Here is an 18,702-nt window from a genome sequence, read left to right on the forward strand (position 1 = left end):
AGAAGATCAAGAGCCTCTCAGTCCGTGAGGATGCAGTCTGCTGTGAAAGCAGAGACACCTTACGTTGGTTTAAAGAAAACCCTGCTGTTTCACTGTGGGGCATTCTGTCAGAGTGATTTAAACTCTACAGACATTTATAAAGCAGGGAGTGAAAGGCTACTGCATTTGATCCTTGTGGCAACATTGTGTTGATGAGGTAAAATGAGCTTAAAGTACCACTGGGATATGCATGATGCAGGGATGGACACGCCATTGGATCAGATTCGTGGTTAATTTCTTCCATAAGCATCCTGTTTATGTCTTGGGCTCTTTCTAGACACTTTGCAATTGGAGAGTCATTGTATCATTCCAGTTTAAGTAATTGCTCTTTCCTCCACACACTTCTTTCCAGAAAGTTGTCAGTTTTGCAGTGCCTTCAGAGGTAAATCCTCTAAAGAAATGTCTGACGATCAAAGAAGTGAATGCCAGACCACTGGCTTAGTGAAATGACTACTATGTCTCAGAAGCCTTTTCATAAAGCTCAGGGACTGGGTTCCACTCAGACCTCTACTCTTTTAAAGCTCCATCTTGGTGGTGGAGAGCAAGAAAGTAGAGGAGTATTTATTGAAACCTGTTCTCTGCAAAAAAAAAAAAAATTCACCCTTATATTAAGCTTTCTGCTTCTCGAGACTTGTTATCAAAGGGAAGTCAGTTGTGTCCCAGGTCACATGACTTCTGCATAAATGACCCCTGATTAACAAATTTCTTTTGGATTGAGTGCCTCTGTGGACTAAACTAGCTAGGGGGAAGTCATGGCTTTGGGCTTCCTCAAGTATAATTACTTTTAATTGGCATGCTCCTGGTGGACACTTTGATAAATATACCTATGAAAGTATTAGGAATCTCTGTTTAATCTCTCTCCATTCCTCTTGCTCCCTGCCCCCAGGGTTCTTCTCTTCTTTTTCTTTTTGTAACTTCTCCAAAAATTGCCTCTATTTCCCTAGACACTAAACTCTTGCTTTTGGATTTTCATCCTGAAAAGAAAGGCTTTATAGCTGTTACATACACAACCATGCTCTTTAATAGTCTTCTTAATACAACTCCTTTGAAGTCTTTTCTACCTGCACATCCCAGCTTCTTGAAGTCCTTATCGAAACAGGCAATAAACACAAAAAATGCTCAAATGAGCACTGTGAATCAGAGATTGAATCTAGTAAACTGTTGACCATAGAATACTCTACTTGATCAATTTGAATCAAATAAATAAAAATCAGCAATGCCACAGTTTACTCACCAATGCTCCAGACACAAGTAGGTAACAGATGCTAACCAGCATAAGTTTAGAACCAATACTGTATTTCTTGTCTTCTACATGGTACAAAGAGATCCAGAGAGTCGCCAGAGCATTGTGGATTAGGCCAAGCATTATTTGAGCAGCCTGTGAGAAGAGAGAGCCAGTGTTATTATTCAAGGTCACTCTACTAAGGATGGTTTCAGTCTGGGCATCTGCAAAGTCTTGAACATATTCTGTTTGCTCTGAATATTAGTGTATTCATCAAGGCTCTCTAGAAAAGAATAATCAACAAGAAACAAGATGCTAGTTCTAGTCTCTTCAGGATAATGATATAATCATGGAGTCTCCAGACACCATTCCACCCTATTCCACAGTCCTGCTAAAACTTTTGCTTCAGGATGGTGAGTGTTCACTGTCTCTGAGTATCAAAAGAGTTACATGTCAGGGAGGAACCAAGGTTGAGACAGATGGGGCAGACTGGTGTAGGTCATCTTTGCTTGAACAAGAATGTTTTTATTTAACAATAGTCTTGAGTGATTTTTTTAGGTGCTTCTAGTTGATTGAATAGCAGAGGCCTATTGATCTGCCTTTCTCAGAAGGATGGCCTGGCTAAGAGACAGCTGTGGCCATGGGGACCTGGAAGTGTCTCTCTGAACCCTGATATCCTTTCTAAATTTTTTAAAAGGCAGACTGTAGTCAGCAGAAGGCTTATCTCTTGTCCTTCCCTGAACCAACTAGGAACTTTTGACCTTTCCTTCTTTCCCTCTTCCCCTCTTATCTGGAATTTGAACTTCAATTTTGCCTTGTTACCTTATCCAGTGTTGATCTTTGCCACTGGAGAATGAACAAGTCTTAGCCTTATTTAAAAGAAAAAGGTAGTATTTGTGAAGTCCAAAACCTAGCTAAGGACCTCTTGACCTATGACAAAGATGGAGGAAAGTGTGGATTGGTTATTGCGCTGATTAGTTTTTTGTCAACTTGATAGAAGCTGAGGTCATCTGAGAAGAGGTACCTTCAGCTGAGAAAATGTTTCCAACATGTAGGCATGTGTGGCAGTTTGTGGGGCATTTCCTTCCTTTGTGACTGATATGGAGGTACCATCTCTGAGAAGTTGGTCCTAGGGTGTATAAGTTGGTTGAGTAAGCTGTGAAGAACAAGCTAGCAGGCAGCATTCCTCCATGGCCTCTGCTTCAGTTCCTGTCTCAAGATTCCTTTCCTTGCCTTCTACTTAACTGTAGCCTACAAACCAAACAAACCCTTGCCTCCCCAAATTGCTTTTTATTATGGTGTTTCCCCCGCTACAGCAGTGGTATAGAAAGAAAGAAAGCTGAGGTAGGTATGCACAGCCCAAGTGCGTATCCTATTCACTTGATTGCTAAAATCCTCTTGTACTGAGTCACAATGGCTTTTGCTGAGTACTGACATGAGATGCAAACATTTTCAATTTTCTTTTGCTTATTTTTAAATAATAATGCTTTCCTAGTGTCTTAATTACTTTTTTCTGTTACTGTGTAAAGAAATGTGGGGCTAGAGAGATGGCTCAGTGGTTAAGAGCATTGACTGCTCTTCCAGAAGTCCTGAGTTCAATTCCCAGCAACTACATGGTGGCTCACAACCATCTGTAATGGGATATATAGTGTATATGTATAAAATAGATAAAATCTTTATAAAGAAAAAAAAGGAAATGTGTCTTGGTGGGTCAAGTAACACCTACAACACAATGAACAACTAAGGTTGTGTGGCAAATTGGTAGACCATGCTTAAATGTTCAGTTTGTATTTAGGTGCAGTAGAAGGCCAACTGTTCCTTAAAAGGACAGCAGTTATATTCAAAGAACGGAAAGATTTTGCTCCATAAAATGCCGCAACAAATTAGTAGGTATCTGGCAGAGGCTTCAGGAAGTAAAACCACCCCACATCAGCCAACCACATTTCAAATACTATTGGAATGGCTGGATCCACTAGTACAGGGATGATGCAACTTGCACAGTAGCCTGGATTTAAAGCAGTCTCCACCTGTTACAGTACACACACATGCTCCTATCAGCCTTTTGGATAGCTTTTCAAAAAGGCATGATAAACACTGTCAAACACTGCCAGTTCATTGTTTCAGAATCCACTCCTTCCAAATTTTTGACACCCTTTCCCCTCTCCATTTCTTTTCTTTTTGAGATGATAATTGCATCGTGTTCCTCCTCCTTTCCCCTCCTTCTCTGGTCTGTGTCATTGACTTGGGATTCTTTCCCTGCATCTATGTCTATAATTTGAAACGTCGATGCTTTTCATGGTGTCTAATAGATTTTGAAGAGAAGCTGTGGATTAGTCTTTCGTATCTGTATGCTTGTGATGAGATCTGGGCATGAGAGCTTCTTTTGTTAGTTCTAAGTCTGATACTGGCAAAGCGGGTTGGGACAGAAGAGAGGATGTGTGGGTGGGTTGGGTCCCGAGGTTGGAAATGGCTTGGGGAGAATGGAGTTAGGTGGATTAGGAGACTGGGCTGGTATACAGGATGTGCCTTCTGGTCTAAGCCTTGAGTGTAGGTGTGAATCTATATGCAAAATTTGGATGTGGTGTGTAGGAGAGATCTGTGGATTAAGGGGTTAGGTGAAGTAAGCTCTGGCAGAGCAGTAGAGATTGGCTGCCACGTGGGCAGGGACTCAGCCAGGGTGCCAGATGTGAGACTCAAGCTATATCTGGTGGATTGAGGAAGGTATGTGGATAGGGAGTGAGGGGTAGAGGCACAGGGCTGGATTCTGGAGAAAGATGTGAAAGATCTGGCTTAGTAGAGAGGTTGGATATTGATGTAAGTTTTAATGCTGTTGGCTTGGACCCAAATGTTCAAGGACCCATAAACATGGATGAGTATTATGTATAAAGTATAGCATTCTAAATTTGGAGATTGCTGAGAGGGACAGCATTAGTGTGTTATATGATTCACCCAGGGTTGAGTGTAGGGAACCACATAAGACCTCAGAGTTTAAACAGCCTCTTCTGGCTTTGTATTTGAGATGACCATCTGCCTTCTTCTTTTGTTATCTAGAAACACTGTTTCAAACCATTTCAAACAAGGGTTACCAGCAAAGGCAGAAAATAAATATTGTCAACACCTCTAACCTATGTATGTTTCCTAAGACCAGGATTGATTGGAATAATGTTGAAGAATTCAGGAATGGTATATGAATACATGTTTTGTGTGACCAATTAGCTCTGGTCTAATTTTCTTCACTTCAAAACACATTTATCCAATTATCCCCAAGGAGCTCATTGAAAATACTGTCAATACTTCTACATTTTTATTAGTAAAAAGTAACACTATTTGTTAATCAGTGTAATGCTTAGTGCTTACCCCCATTGCATTTGTCTCTTCTTTTAAGCGATAGGTTGTTGTATTTTTATTTGTTAGCATTTTGACTTAGATATGGGATAAAAATAATAGAGGATGAATGGGCTCCTTTTCTGTAAAGACATACAGGAAAAAAGTAATACTAATTATTTTTGAGGAAGGCATTTAAAATGGAAGTTCTCGTTTGACTACCACTTACTAATTACTTGAAAATAGCTTTATTTTTTAAAACAAATCAAGTGACACATTGATTTATATTATGCGTTTAATTATTTTCTGGATAAAACCAAGAGCTACCTTTCAGATTATTCCTTCACTATGGTCTTTACTGAGATAGAGTTGTTTTGAAAATTAAGAAAACAAAAAGTGAGTACGTGTGCGTGTGTGCGTGTGTGTGTGTGTATGTGTGTGTGTGTATAACTTCATAGGTGAGAATAGGGTGTTAGAATTCCTGGATGTGGGTGCTGAGAACTAAATTTAGGTCTTACCTAAGAACAGCAAGTATTCTTAGCTACTTAACTGTCAGCCCACACCAGATATTTTTAATATAGTTATTCCATTCTCATGGTCTTTATTTTTGTAGGCATTGCCTGCTCTGATAAGTCCACTGGGGTCCTGGGTTCTTGACTGATTTTTTTTTCTGTATCTTAAGAACATGCCATGACTACCATACAACAAATAGACAGCCAATTCTAATTAAGCCAGTTGGTGTTCCATTTACAGTCAAGTATATTTCATATGAAGATAACACATTCTCTTTCTTGACTTGCCTCTTGAACAAGAAGTAGCAGAGCTGCCATGCTGCCTTATGAAAGAAGAACAAAAGGAAGGCAGTGTTGTATTTCCATTAATGATAATGCTAAGGATAAGGCTAGTAGCTTTTGAAGAGCTAATTAGTAGGTGATGGTTCAGAGGGTAGCTGAAAACAACTTAATTTTTAAAAAAAATTTTTATTAGATATACTTCTTTACTTACATTTCAAATGTTATTCCCCTTCCCGGTTTCCAAACAACTTCATTACTATACCCAGCTAGTCTATCTCATTTTCATGCCCGGGGACTTTGTACCATGTGACTTGTAGAACATCTCTTCACTACATGGGAGGAGCATCTCTCTCTAATTCACCAATAATGTGGATTGTGTGACATGCTTTGACTGAGAATGACATGTTATTCATGTAAAAAAGCTTTGGCTTTTTTTTTTAAACATTAGAAGTTTCTGTTACCTGTTTTTCTCATATTTCGTTGCTGTGAGGATATTATATCTTGGAATTTTTCTGTTTTTTTTTGTTTTTGTTTTTGTTTTGATGTGGATACCAGAAAGAGGAAATAGTGAGATAACCCCTAGTCTACCACCAGCATTGAGTAAAACTCCAGTAAGTGGGACAAGGGATGATTGTTTTTCTGACACTGAAATAGCAACACTCACTAACACTCTGGTACTAACATTCTAGGTCGTATGGAAGGATGATATACAGGGGAACACATTGTCAGGAGAAGGTGGAAAGCAGAAGACTAACACTTAGAAAATAGGGGCACCTTTACATAATACAAAAATAGCAAACCCACTACATGGCTGGGGAAGTAGGTACATGACAAATCATCTTCACTTTCTCTCCTCCAAAGCCAATCCCCAAGTCTCATGCCTTACTCTGCAGAAGAACATCTGCTGTGACCTGCCTTCCTTTCTCCTCCTATCTCCTGAAGATCATGTAGGTCTTCTCCTACAACCTCCCTCACTGCCCCATCCTTTTATCTCAGCAGCCAACTACCACAGGGTCAGTCCAGGGAAGCAGGTAGCCAAGCTTCAGATTTTCACTCTCTATCCTCATCTCCAAACCCAATTCCCCAATTTCATCTCCAGCTCTGTAGCAGAACACCTGTTGTGAACCCGACCCCTTTCTGCCATAGTCCCAGAGGACTAAGCAGATCCTTGTGGCATACTCTGTTTTCTTCCCCCTTGTTGACTCCTTTAGCACCCCTAGTGCAACTCTATCCCTAATGTCAGATACTAATACCTAGAAACACATTCTACCTGGAATGTCTGATTGGCAGGATCTCAGAAGCACTTCCTATCAGGTAACCCACACTCTTTTAAGAACCAGAAAGGACATCAGAAACCAGGAAACAACACATCAACTGAATAAAGACAAGACACACATAGAATTATGATCATCTCAAACTAGATGCCAACATAAAAGTATAACCAACAACAGCCAAGATGATACATTTCCATTAGAGCCTGGCAACCCTACTATAATCGACCCCGAGAAACAAAAGACAAGGACTTCAAAATAGCGCTTGTGAATAGATTAGAGGTCCTTAAAGAGGGAATAAATCTATTAAGGGAATTTATGACAACACAAATAGTGGAAAGAAATGAAGAAAATAGTTCAAGACTTAAAAGCAGAAATAGATTCAATAAAGAAAATTCAAACTGAAAGATAAAATATTCCAAACTGGAAATAAAATATTAAGAACTTGAAAAAAAATCCTCATAGAAAAGCCTCACAAATAGGATACAAGAGATGAAAGAGAAAATCTCAGGCACTGAAGGCAAGTTAGAAGTAATCTAAGAATATATCAAAATGATCATTTATCATGATCAGGTAGGCTTGATCCCAGGGATGCAAGGGTGATTCAATATACAGAAATCTATCAATGTAACCCACTTTAATGTAACCCAATATAAATAAATCCAAAGATCATCTCATTAGATGCTGAGAAAGCATTTGACAAAATTCAACATCCTACATGATAGAAGTTTCAGAGATCAGGAATTCAAAGCCCATACCTAAATATAGTAAAAGTAATATACAGCAAACCAGCAGTCAACATCAACTGGAGAGAAGTGTAAAGCAATCCTTCTGAAAGCAGGAACTAGACAAGGCTGCCCACTCTCTCCCTACATAGTCAATATAGTGCTCAAAGTCTTAGCCAGATCAATCAGACAACAAAGGGAGGTCAAGGGGATACAAATTGGAAAGAAAGATGTTAAAATATCACTATTTGCAGATGATAGTATACTTAAGTGACACCAAAAGTTTCACCGGAGAACTACTAGGCCTAATAAACAATTTCAGCAAAGTGTCAGGGTATAAAATTAACTCAAATAAATCAGTAGTCTTCCTCTACTCAAAGGATAAACAGGCTGAGAAAGAAATTAGAGAAATGACACCGTTCACAATAGTCCCAAATAATATAAGATACCTTGCTGTGACTTTAATCAAGCAAGTAAAAGATCTGTATGACAAGAACTTCAAGTCTCTGAAGAAAGAAATTGAAGATCTCAGAAGATGGAAAGACGTCCCATTACTCATGGATTGGCAGGATTAATATAGTAAAAATGGCCATTTTGCCAAAAAGCAAACTATAGATCCAATGCAATCCCCATCAAAATTCCTACTCAATTCTTCATAGAGTTAGAAAGAACAATTTGCAAATTTATTTGGAATAACAAAAAACCCAGGATAGCAAAAACTATTCTCAACAATAAAAGAACTTCTGGGGAAATCACCATCCCTGATCTCAAGCAATATTACAGAACAATAGTGATAAAAATTGCATGGTATTTGTACAGAGACAGGCAGATAAATCAGTGGAATAGAATTGAAGACCCAGAAATGAACCCAAACACCCATGCTCACTTGATCTTTGACAAAGGAGCTAAAACCATCCAATGAAAAAAAGATAACATTTTCAACAAATGGTGCTGGTTCAACTGTAGAAGAATGCAAATCAATCCATTCTTATTGCCCTGTACAAAGCTTAAGTCCAAGTGGATCAAGGACCTCCACATTAAACCAGATACACTCAAACTAATAGAAGAAAAAGTGGGGAAGAGTCTCGAACACATTGGTACTGGGGAAATTTTCCTGAACAAAACACCAATGGCTTATGCTCTAAGATCAAGAATCGACAAATGGGAACTCACAAAACTGCAAAGCTTCTGTAAGGCAAAGGACACTTTTGTTAGGGCAAAACAGCAACCAACAGATTGGGGAAAGATCTTTACCAATCCTACATCTGATAGAGGGTTAATATTCAATATATACAAAGAACTCAAGAAGTTAAACTCCAGAGAGCCAAATAACCCTATGGGGTACAGAGCTAAACAAAGAATTCTCAGCTGAGGAATATCAAATAGCTGAGAAGTACCTAAAGAAATGTTCAACACCCTTAGTCATCAGGGAAATGCAAATTAAAACAACCTTGATATTCCACCTCACACCCATCAGAATGGTTAAGATCAAAATCTCAGGTGACAACAGATGCTGGCAAGGATGTGGAGAAAGAGGAATACTCCTCCACTGTTGGTGGGACTGCAACCACTCTGGAAATCAGTCTGGAGGTTCCTTAGAAATTGGACATTGCACCTGAGGACCCAGTTATACCCCTCCTGGGCATATACCCAAAAGATGCTCCAATGTACAACAAAGACACATGCTCCACTATGTTCATAGCATCCTATTTATAATAGCCAGATGATGGAAAGAACCAAAATGCCCTTCAACAGAGGAATGGATACAGAAAATATGGTACATCTACACAATGGAGTACTACTCAGCTATCAAAGACAATGACTTCATGAAATTCACAGGCAGATGTTTGGAACTAGAAAATATCATCCTGAGTGAGGTAACCCAATCACTGACACACATGGTATGCACTCACTGATAAGTGGCTATTAGTCCAAAAGCTCAAATTACCCAAGATACAATCCACAGACTACATGAAGTTCAAGAAGAAGGATGATCAAAGTGTGGATACTTCACTCCTTCCTAAAAAGGGGAACAAAAATATTCATAGAAGGGGATATGGAGTTTGGAACAGAGACTGAAGGAACGGCCATTCAGAGCCTGCCCCACATGGGTATACAGCCTATTTATATATAGCTACCAAAACTATATAAGATTGATGAAGCTAAGAAGTGTGTGCTGACAGGAGCCTGATATAGCTATCTCCTGAGAGGCACAGCCAGAGCATGTCACATACAGAGGCGAATCCGAACAGCAAACCCTTGACCTGAGAACCAGATCCACGTTGGAGGAATTAGAGAAAGGACTGAAGAAGCTGAAGAGGCTTGCAACCACATAAGAACAACAGTGCCAACCAACCAGAACTCCCAGGGACTAAACCACTACCCAAAGACTATACATGGACTGACCCATGGCTCCAACTGCATATGTAGCAGAGGATGGCCTTGTTGGGCACCAATGGAAGGAGAAGCCCTTGGTCCTGCCAAGGCTGGACCCACCAGTGTAGGGGAATGTCGGGGGGGGGCTTGAAGGGTGTGGCTGGGGAGGGGATTACCATTATAGAATAAGGGGAGGATCATGGGATAGGTGGCTTATGTCCAGGAAATGGGGAAATGGAATAACATTTGAAATTTAAATAAAAAATATCAATAAAGAAAAGAATAGAAAATGCTGCTCACTCTTTCCCTAGCTCTTCAACATAGTACTTGAAGTTCTAGCTAGAGCAATAAGGGAGTAAAAGGAGATCCAGGGGATACAAGTTGGAAAGGAAGAAGTCAAAATATTACTATTTGTATATGATATGATTATAACAGAGAATTCATTCCTACAGCTGATCAACACCTTCAGCAAAGTAGCTAGATACAAAGTTAAAGAAATCAGTAGCTCTCCTTTATACAAATGATAAATGGGCTGAGAAAGAAATTATAGAAATAATAGCTACAAATAATATAAAATATCTTGGTTTAATTCTAATGAAGCAAGTGAAAGATGTATTTGACAAGAACTTCAAGTCCCTGAAGAAAAAATTGAAGAAGATGTCAGAAGATAGAAAGATCTCCCATGTTCATGGATCAGTAGGATTAACAAAGAAAATGGCCATCTTACTAAACGCAATCTACAGATTCAATGAGTTCCTATCAAATTTCAATTAAAGACCCTGAAAAAGCAATTCTCTACTTTATATGGAAAAACAAAAAAACCCAGATAGCGATAAACAATCCTGAATAATAAAAGATCATCTCGAGGAATCACCATCTGTACTACAGATGAGTGACAAAAACTGCATGGTATTGGTATAAAAACAGACAGGTAAGACACAGAAGGAACACCCATTCAGAGCCTGCCCCACATGTGGCTCATACATATACAGCCATCCAATTAGACAAGATGGATGAAGCAAAGAAGTGCAGGCCAACAGGAGCCGGATGTAGATCGCTCCTGAGAGACACAGCCAGAATACAGCAAATACAGAGGCGAATGCCAGCAGCAAACCACTGAACTGAGAACAGGACCCCCGTTGAAGGAATCAGAGAAAGAACTCGAAGAGCTTGAAGGAGCTCGAGACCCCTTATGAACAACAATGCCAAGCAACCAGAGCTTCCAGGGACTAAGCCACTACCTAAAGACTATACATGGACTGACCCTGGACTCTGACCTCATAGGTAGCAATGAATATTCTAGTAAGATCACCAGTGGAAGGGGAAGCCCTTGGTCCTGCTAAGACTGAACCCCCAGTGAATGTGATTGTTGGGGGGAGGGCGGCAATGGGGGGAGGAGTGGGGAGGGGGACACCCATAAAGAAGGGGAGGGATGTTGGCCCAGAAACCGGGAAAGGGAATAACACTCGAAATGTAAAAAAGAAACACTCAAGTTAATAAAAAACAAAAACAAAACACACACACACACACACACACACACACACACACACACACACACAGAGAGAGACAGGTAGAGCAATGGAATAGAAAGATCCAGAAATAAACCCACACAACTTTGGACACTTGATTTTTGTCAAAGAAGCCAAAACTATACAATGGAAAAATGAAAGCATCTTCAACAAATGGTGCTGGTCTAAATAGCTATCTGTATGTAGAGAAATGAAAATAGATTCAGACTTATCACTGTGCATAAAGCTCACATCCAAGTAAATCAAAGACCTCAACCTGAAACAAGATCCACTAAATCTAATAGAAATAAAAGACTTGAATGCATTGATACAGGAAACAATTTCCTGATCAGATTACCAATGGCTCAGGCTCTAAAATCAACAATTGATAAATGGGACCTCATGAAACTGAAAAGCTTCTGTAAGGCAAAGGACACCGTCAATAGGACAAAGCAGCAACCTTCAGATTGTATTGATCTTAAGATCTTCACCAACTCTACATATGACAGAAGGCTAATATCCAAGACATATAAAGAACTTAAGAAGTTAGACTTCAACAAATCCAAATAAAAAATGGGGTACAGAGCTAAACAGAATTTTCAACAGAGGAATCTTGAATGCCCGAGAAGTACATAAAGAAATGTTCAACATCCTTAATCATCAGGGAAATGAAAACAAAAAACTCTGGGATTCCATCTTATGCCCATCAGAATGAGTGAGAGAAAAAACTCAAGTGGCAGCACATGTTGGTGAGGATGCAAAGAAAGGTGAACACTCCTCTATTGCTGTTGGCATTGCAAACTTGTGCAACCACCTTGGAAACCAATCTGGCAGTTTTTCAGAAAACTGGAAATAGTTCTACTTGAAGACCTCGCTATACAACAAGGCCATTTGATTCACTATGTTCATAGTGGCTTTATTTGGCTTTTATTTGCCAGAAACTAGAGACAACCCAGATGTCCCTCAACTGAAGAATGGATGCAAAAAATGTGGTTCATTTACACAGTGGAATACTATTCAGCTATTAAAACTAACGACATCGGGAATTTTGCAGGCAAATGGAGGGAACTAGAAAATATCCTGAGTGAGGTAACCCAGACCCAAAAGGACACCCATGTATATACTAATTGATAAGTGGATATTAGCCATAAAGTACAGGATACTCATAATATACCCCATAGACCCAAAAAAGCTAAACAAGAAGACCCAAGGACGGATGCTTGACTGTCTCTTAGAAGGGGCAATAAAGTAGTCACTGGAGGCAGAGGGAGGGAGGGAGGGAACTGGGTGTGACAGGGGGTGGGGACAGGAATGGTGGGGGTCAGGATCAGGTGTAGGGAGAGATAGAGAGGGCCAGAGGGCCAGGAGAATGATGGAAATCTGCAGCTGCAGGGGCTGGGGGGTTAGGTGAGGGCGGTGAGGAAATCTCTAGGAAGTGCCAGAGCCTGGGTTGGGGGAGGCTCCCAGGAGTCAATTTAAGTGACATTGGGTGAGAAACATATTAGTGGGGATATGGATTCTGAAGAGGTTCCTGTAACCAGGCAGGACCCTCAGTGGCGGGATAAGGACACCAACCCACAAAACTGTAGATCCCAAATGTTTCCTAACTAAAAGAAATGCAGGAACAAAGATGGAGCAGGGCCTAAGGGAATAGCCAGCCCATAATGGGCCCAACTCGAGACCCATTCCATGGGCAAGCACCAATCCCTGACACTATTAATGATATTCTGTTATGCTTGCAGACAGGGCCTAGCGTAACTGTCCTCTGAGAGGCTCCACCAATCAGCTGACCGAAACAGATGCAGATACCTACAGCCAAACATTCAACAGAGCTCAGGGACTCTTACAGAAGCGTAGAAGGAAGACTTGAAGTCCCTGAAGGGGATATGAACTCTACAGGAAGACCAACAGAGTAAACTAACCTGGACCCTTAGGAGCTCACAGAGAGAGTCGCCAACCGAAGACCATGCATAGGCTGGCCTGAGGCCTCCAGCTCAGATGTGGGGATCAGTCTCCATGTGGGTTGTCCAACAGCTGGACCCAGGGCTGTCCCTAAAGCTGTGGTTTGTCCGTGGACAACAACTGGGCTGCCTCGTCTGGCCTCAGTGGGAGAGGATCCCACTAATCTTTCAGAGACTTGATGGGCCAGGATGGGGGTGGGGGGTGTGGGGTGTGGGGTGGGGTGTGGAGGGGAATGATAGGGGGTCAGGGGACACCCTATCAGAGGATAAGTGGAGGGGTTGAAGGAGACAACCTGTGAAGGAGCATCGATCAGGATGTAAAATGAGTGAATAAATTAATGGAGAAATAAATCAAACAGCAAAATAAGAAGAATTAGTATTGAAATGATACTGACAACCTTGCCACCGGCCACTATCAGAAGGAACTTGAGATCCTCAGTAAAATAAGGAAACTTAAATTATTGCAAATCCATGCTAAATTAGTAAATAACAATTTTAAAAAGTTAAAAAAAAAGGTATTTCAAGACAAATGACAGAGAAAATTAATCATTTCCAAGTGCAGTAAAAATACTTCTAAGAGGGAAGGTTCTACAGAAACAAGGGCTTATAAAATTGCTAAATCATACTCTAGCTGTTTCTGACCAGTTTCTGGTCCACCGAGATGTCCCATTTTTTATGTGTTGTGTCATATTCACCCTCAACACTGCAGAATTTAAATGCATTCTGTGTGACATATCCCTGGAGCTCAATGGCAGATGAAGTCTAAGCTTCTGGGGGCTCTTGGTGTTTGTAACAACTCAGGGAGACTGGCTTTTGGTTCCGGGGTATCTGAGGTGACAGGCGTTATCTCTCATATGGGCTCATGCCACGTAGAGGTTTAGTATTAACAGAGAGGAATTACCGAGAACGTGGGTTAGGTAGACACACTGTGCTGTTTGCTATTGCCCCTAAGAACAAACTGGGGAAGTAACTTTAATCAAATTCAGATCGTACGTGTTGAATGGTAATTTTTAAAGTGTAGGCTGTATGAATATATGTATTTGAGATGGGGGCGGGGGACAGAGAGACAGAGAGAGACAGAATCACGGAGAGACAGAGACACAGAGAGGGGAGAGGGAGGGAACAGAGACAGAGGGGAGTTATTACTTAAGGCGCCCTGGTAATGTATACTATGGTTCAAAACGACACTCTAGGGTAGTTCAAAGTATTAGGCATAAGGATAGACAACATTTTCTTTCAAGAACTCAAATCTGGTGGATCACGTAACCTGCAGGTCTTAGTTGGTGATGTTGTGCATCTAATATGAACAGTCTTCCCACTGGTGTTTACTTACTTAGAAGACTCTCCCGGGTAAAGCCGGACAAGCCGCCTAGATGTCTGAATCTCGTCCAAATGCATAGATGACCTTGGATGTCTCAGTTCAGCTACAGTTACATGAAAAACATTCCTAGTGATGGGAGAACTCAGCATGAGAGAATCCGGTGGCCAGGGCCTGGTGATTTTTACCCTTAATGTGACCCGGTTTGAGTCTTAATTGCAACCGGGCCAAGGCTCTCACTTTCCCATCATGCCCTGAGCCCAGGGCCAGATTGATGTGGTCTGGTGGGAATTCTGGCAGCCAGCTGAGCCCGGTGGGAGCTGCCTCCTGGTTGGTAGCCCTTCATTCCCTACTCATGAGGATCTAAAGATGCGGTTATGGTCAAGAACGTGGTTACCAAGGGCACTACGTGAGAGGCCGCGTGGGCGCAGGGGATAATGGTACTCTGCAGCCCTGCTGATCCCACAATTCATCTGAAGATAAAGGGAGCAGCTGCTAGATGCACAGCTTTCCTGACAGTGTGAGCATCTTATCTGTCTTTGTTCTTGTGCACAACCAAGATGGGGTTTGGGAACTGCCGTGCTAGCCTCTACTACTGAGTGGTGATGGCCCAGCGCCGGTCTAAGACCCACCTCTTAGAAGGAGCACACACCTTATTTCTACGTGGGAGAAAACTGATTTCCTGTTTTCCGCAGGGATCAATTATAAATAACTTCTTGCTTAGGGATAGGCCTTTGTGGCCACTTCCCTTCTTCTGCGCTGGGATTTTGTCTGACTTGAATTTGTGCATGCTTTAGTTGACTAGCAGAAAACGGACTCAGTGTTTTCTGGTGTGTGTGTGTTGTTATGGCTTGGTGTTTTTTGTCTTGGAATTTTTTTTTCCTTTTGAGAATGAGAAAGAACATCAAGTTGGGTAGAGAGGTGGGGAAGATCTGGTAGGACTTGGGGGAGTGGATAGGATGTGAATAAAAGGATAGTGTATGAAAATCAAAAAAAAAAAAGAAAAAGAAGCACAGGGACAGAAGAAATGCAATTAATAGAATTAATAATTGCTAAGACTGGGAGATTAGTCTCTCCTAGGGATGAGCCCCCTGATTGGTTATCCAACACCAAGTGGTTTTCCCCACAACCATACACATGCAAGCAACCCTGAGGGGGCTCAGCAGGCCTATTTATATGTATATTCATTTATATGGAACTTTTTTTTGGGGGGAGGGAGTGGGAAGGACATGAGACAGGTAGAGAAATCATGTAATTATATTTGATTTGAGTAAAGACAATTTTAGAAAGCCCCCAGACACCCAGAATCTTCTGGATGTGTTCTCTACTTAACTTTTGTCTAAGCAGTTTCTTCTTTGGCAGAGTGGGTACTTCACAAATCTGTGCTACAGCAATTTGAAGATCAAAATTATTTTACAAACACATTCCCACACTACCTATGTCCTTCATGGGCAGCTTCATGTTTAGTGTTCAGTCCTATATGGTAGGATGATGAATTATGAGTAGTAGTTGGGAATAATGCTTTTGGCGTTTTTTGGCGGTTGATACATTTGATGAATTTTTGAATAATACTGTTTGAGAAATTTACACATGTGTACAATGTATCTTGATTGTATTCATTCTTTCTCCTCTCTCCAACTCATTTGAGAGTCCCCAACATATCTTCCTGCAAGCTTCATTTCCCCTCCTCCTATATGACTCACGGAGTACAATCTGTCTATGTTCATAAGTATAGGGCCACTCACTAGGACATGAACAATCTACCTGTGTCCTTTCTCCAGACACCATCAACTGCCACTATCTCCTAACCTAGGGGCAGGGGCCCTGGGAAAGCCTTCCACGCTGTATGAGGTGAAGCCATATTAGACAGGTAGGTTACTGAAGCTGCTCGGAGCTTGTGTTTAACAGCACTGTTATGTCCAGAAGGTAATATTTTGAAGTGTTTACCCCTAGCCCCTGGGCCGTAACATTTTTTATGTCCTCTCTTCTGTTGTGTTTGCTGAGCCTTGGATGGGGGAGATTGATATGGATGAACCATATCCATCTGGCACTCACAACCCTTGATTCTTCCACTTCAGTCAGTTATGAATCTCTGTACTAACATCTACTTACCGCAACAGAAGCTTCTCTGACCAAGGTTGAGAGCAGACCTATGGGAATGAATAGAAGTATGGAGACAGCAGCTCGATGACATGATCATTAGCAAAATAACAACAGTATGCTCCCTTTCATGGCCAACAAGTCAATACCTTTTCATGTATGTGTCAGGCACTGGTTTCAAGAAACAGTGAAGAAACACAGGGAGAATACCTCTTTTAGGGACTTGTATTAGAGTGAAATCAGTAATAATTAAGACTCACAAGAACTAGTGAAGCTATGTCAGAACTAGTAAAAACTAAGGAGAAAAAAAAGTTTAGTAGGGTGAATGGGAATAGGAGGTGTACACGATGGCCTCACCAAAAGGAGGATGTGTGATCAGAGGCACAAAGAAGCTGAAGGAGAGAATCTTGGGGATACCTGGGGTAAGCAGAGGGAAGGCATCTCATCTGGCGGGAGGCCAGACTCCTAAGGTATTACAGAAGGAGGTCCATGCGAGGAGTAAGGACAGGGAGCCAGGGAAATGACGACGTAGCTTTGAAATCTTGTTGGAATTTGGCTTTACTGAGATCTTGTGAATGCACAGAAACACATATGATGAATTCCGTGTAGCTATCACCCAACGTCCAAATTATAATTTAAAAATGTTTTTCATCAAATATCCTTGTCCCCCACTAAGTTTTCCGTGGACCAGGCAGAACATCCTTTTACATGTGTCATAACAGGTAAAAGAAGGGATCATTGAGAATAGGGACAGACAGAATGTAAAAACCAGGAGAGATGGGTGACCACAAAGACACATTATCTTCTGGACATGCCAGGGCAGCTGTGCACATGAACTCACAACATTTTTTTTTACAGCACGTGCAAAACTTGTGTAATCTCAAACCAGACCAAATCCCAGCCCGTAGAGGAGCCATCCCACACCTAGTCCTGGAGCTATTGGCAATGGTTAGCTGCTGACAGAGGCAGAGACAGTTTTCTCTGAGAGTGTGGCCCTTAGTGAACTGACCACTCTCCAGTGGAAGACTACGCATTAAAGAATACTTGGGCAACGCCAACTGCTCTTGAAGGATTAAAAACAAAAAGGACATGAAGTTGAATGGGCAGGAAAGTGGAATAAATTGGGGAAGAGCTGGTGAATGGGGTAAATACGACCAGCACACATCACACAAAGTTCTCAAATAACTCATAAACTAAAGGACAGCAACAACCAAGAAGAGATAAAGATCGAAAAGGCCCCAGTGGGGGAGCTTCCCATATGCTTGCAGGGCTCTCTGACAAGCAAGCCAAGCTCCAGCAGCAAGAGTGGACAGCTGTCAGTGTAATAGCAGCCACATGAAAGCTTGGGATTGACAGCCTGAGTCGAGTACAGACAAGCCAGAAAGAACAGGCAGAAGCTGCCAAAGATGTGTTATAGGCACTGGGAACATCAGGAAGTTTTAAGAGTTTGATAGCTTTCCCCCGACAAGTCCCAAATCTTACCTTGCTTGTGTGTCCATATTCAGACAATTGGGACCCAGCTGGTTTCCTCAATAGATTCTGGCATGCTCAAAGCTTCAAGAAACACATTAGTCATGGAATTTGATGGAGGAGGAAGACATCAGACTTCAGCTGCCAGATGCTGCCTTTGGCTATGGATCTTACACTGGATGCTCAAGACTTGAGAAATATGGAAATAGGAGATGGAGATGGACTCAATGGGTTCTCATGCCTGATGCCTCTGCCCAGGGCAGAAAGTTCTTGGAGAACTTTGTCATAATGCAGACTTGGTTTGTAAGAGACTGCTTTAGGCTGACACCCCAAAGCCTTTGGAGAGCATAGTAACACATGCAAGCTCTCACCTCAAGCCTACTGTAAACTTAGAGCTAGAGCACTGCCTCTTGGTTAACATCTCTTGCCGCTGAAGGTCTTGGACTTTTTTCTTCTAAAGATGCTATTCTCTTCTTACCTATGTTTCTCCCTTATTGTCTGCCCACTCCGTTTTTGGAAAAGGGAAGGTAAGAACTCATTTGGAGACAGGAGACAGTTTTTACCCACCCCACTGTTTCAGAAAGAACTATTAAA

This window comes from Rattus rattus, chromosome 2, assembly GCF_011064425.1.
Source record: "Rattus rattus isolate New Zealand chromosome 2, Rrattus_CSIRO_v1, whole genome shotgun sequence".
Taxonomy (NCBI): Eukaryota; Metazoa; Chordata; class Mammalia; order Rodentia; family Muridae; genus Rattus; species Rattus rattus.